Source organism: Chaetura pelagica, unplaced genomic scaffold (assembly GCF_000747805.2).
Source record: "Chaetura pelagica isolate M959 unplaced genomic scaffold, ChaPel_1.0 scaffold191, whole genome shotgun sequence".
NCBI classification, from domain to species: Eukaryota; Metazoa; Chordata; class Aves; order Apodiformes; family Apodidae; genus Chaetura; species Chaetura pelagica.
In genome coordinates, this window is record NW_009952440.1 from 975,999 (window position 1) to 979,550 (window position 3,552).

Consider the following 3,552-nt stretch of genomic DNA (forward strand, 5'->3'; position numbering starts at 1 on the left):
CTGGTGGAAACTGGAGGAAACTTTAGGTCAGGTAAATGCATCTTCCACTCTGCTTCAAAAATATCTGCAGTTTTTATGTGGCTGAGAACAAAGGAAGACTCCTAAGGGAGACTTGACATGGGTTGTAGGATAGATGGGCAACCATTCACCACAGAAAACTGAAATGAGACTAACACTGTAGAAAACATGTTTCTTGTCATCCCGGATGCCGTGCCTGATAGAACTTAATAGTCAGAAACAGATAGTAGTGCTAACTTGTTGCTCAGTAGACTGAACATTGCCTATGCAAAGTAGCAGGCCTAGAGCTTCCCGGCTTTAATATCTTAATGTCATGCTAATTAAATAAATGTCAGAATGTCCACTCACTTAAGTAGTAATCTTTGAGTACAATTCTTTGCCTTTTTACAGTATACAAAAAAAATTCCAAAATTCTGTCTGACTGCTTAGAAATGCTCTGTGGACTGGACTAAACATTCACTTTAAAGCATGAAATCTAGCACTGCAAGTTTAGATACAGAAAGGCAGATCGAAAGACCAAAGACAACAACAACAATAATAATAAATAATAAAGTATTGTTATTATTTAGTATCATAAACAGGTCAATAGAACAGTTTGTAAAGAACTTGTCTAATATATCCTATATGAGATCTTTTTAAATTATTGAAAGAAGATAAACATCTGGCTTTTATTCACCTTTGGCAGGGAAACAGAGCACCAGAAACTTAAATTATTTACACCCCTGTAAAAATTCAAGCATCCAAAAAAGAACTGGCAGAGTCAGAAGTATCAATAAGGCAGAAGGTTAGAGAAGCTGAAAAATCTCTGGCAGAGCTTTCCAAATTAAATGGCCTTGTAGGAGTTATGCAGGCAACTGGGAGGTGTAGCTGTGACCAAGAGAGCACCTTGGAGAAGAGGCGTAGGTAATAGGATTGGATTTAGGAAGCAATGAGAGCTTGATTAAAAGCTAGCTTTGTAAATAGGACCAAGAGGCAAGAAAAATGAGAGTGATCAAGTTTTCTTACTGATCTCCAGTGACCTCCAGGCTTGCCTGCTCAAGGCTAAAATGAGGCTTTTTGATTAAGAAGATGTCAGAATAAAAAAAATCTACCTGAAGAGCCAGCTCTCGAGCAGGATTGCAGAAATACTTTGTAGACCACTGATATGTGGAAGTTGCAGGAAGTAGTTTCTCTAAGAGGAAGGGACCCCGAATGACAGAATCTACTTTATAAAGCAAAAAGCAGAGGTACCTTTCTATGTCATCATGCTATGTATTATCAAATAACTTTGATATGTATTATCAAGAATATGGCTATGTTTCAAGCAAAATCATCCAGATTCCTGAAATATAGGCATATTATATAGTCCATTATAAAGAACAAGAAAAAAACCCTTCTCAAAGCACTGACTGACCAATATTCCATCAATGATAGATGGACCTTAACATCAGCACATTTGCCTTATCCCTGGTTGCATTAAGCCTAGAGAGCCAAATTTTTGGACTCATTATGCTCTATGTATAATGTCAAAAGTATTGTTACCATTGTTATCCTCGGTATCTGGAATAAATTTCATACCCAACATAAGGCAGACACTTCAAAGATATTTTCTACTTCCCTGCAAGCAATTTATCAGCATTCTTCCCAGGGAATTAATAGACTCCAGGGGATTCCAGATGTCTTTGAATGGTCCTGCTGCTTTTCCACTGAACTGTTCTGCCTATGGTTAGAGAACTACTATGACAACCTGTTCTCCAGACATTGACCGTCTGGCACTTCAGGTGGCCCCAAGACTCACACAGTCTCACAAATTTCCAAATTGCCTTAACTAATGAAGTAGCATGGGAGGAGGTCTTGGAAAGCTTGCTCTAAGTCATTTTAATGGAGCATGTAAACATTATTAGGCTTATGCCATAAGTTTTTCTTTCTGTTTGCCATGATATCAGCAAAATATCCTTTGTGGGAACAGTTTAGCTTGGGAAGCAGTCTGCTGAATCTCTCTTTCCTTAATTCCATCAGCCTGAGGGCCTGTTTTCACTGAGAGGAATGTGTCTTCTTAGCAAAATAAGTGAAAAGTAGAATCAAGGCTAGATGGTGTAAGGGCACATCAGGGCACAAAGTGGATTTTCACTTGACTTTACTAACTGAGGTCTTGAGTCTGTAGCTGGAACTGAGTATTTTACCATGACCTTTGAAGAATGGAAGATCTTTAAAGGAGACTGCAAGTATCTATAAGAAGCTAAATGCTCTTCAAGAATAAGGTGATTTTGCTGTTGCTGACTTTAAGTGCCCATGTTTTGCATCAGAACATCTAAAACAAATGTGTCTGTGCTACCAGGATGAGTCAGAACACCTATCCTTCTTCTGCAGTCAATAGAGAGATGAGTATTTGTTTCTTAAAGTGTTGCTTACCATGCCGAGTGGAAAGCTGTCTAGAGCTAGTCAAAAGAAATGCTAATTACCAGAGAGAGACTGAATCCCTGCTTACCACCTGAGTCAGATCTGCACTTGGTGCACCTCTGTCCATTGCTGTCCCTTTAATCCTGAGTGATGAGTCCTTGACTAAATCAATTTGTGTCTGTACCCTGTTTGCAAAAGAGCCTCCTGTCAGACCACTCATTCAAAGAGCCCCTGTGAGGTGTGCCCTCTACTTCAGCATGCAAGATTCAAGACCACAATTCCTACTTCTCCAGTGAGGCCACACTGCAGAGAGAGAAAGTTATTCAAATATAAAAAGGAGTGGAGAAAAGGCATGCTAGGTCAACTAAACACACATCTGCCTTCCTCTAACTGCATTGGTTAGGTATCAATATTTTACATGTAGGAAAACTAAATTAGGTGTCCACAATCTCATGCTGAATTCCATCCTTTTGGCTGGACTCAGCAACCTAAACCTAAGTGTCCATACATATATTTAAAGTATTATCTTTAGGAGACTTGGGTCAGTCATTTCATACTATAAATCTGTATAATTAACTAGATTGAAGTATTTTACTCCAACTTCCCTGTTTTAGGAAAAGCTATTGAAGAGACTGCATGGTAACAGCATAGACTGGCATTCATCCTATTCTGTTGTCTACAAATAGTGCCTAAGGATAAGAGATACTCAATTGCTGCAGCCAACACCTTCTCCCTGAAAATAAGTTTGTTTTTGTTTCCTTAATAGGTGCTGCTCTAAAACTTATTGAGCTAGATGGACGTTTGTCCTCACACAGCAGATGCTCTCATGTTCTCTAGGTAGAAATTAGTTGTGGTAATAAATAAGAAATGTGTTATTTTATTAAAAAAAACCAGATATTATCATGTAACATTATTTTTCAGTACTCTATTCTTCAGAGAAAAGCATGTTACTAATACGATTTATTTGCTTGAAGGCCTTTTGTTACTTTTCAGGATATTATATTCAAATACAAACATTGATGCTTTACAGCCTTTTAGATTTGCCAGTAGTAGATGAATTATGGCTGGGTAGGTATGACAAACTGATGATTAATATCAGAATTTCGAGTTGTATCTAAGAATGAACAGATACTGAGAATTAAAAACCTGAATGTA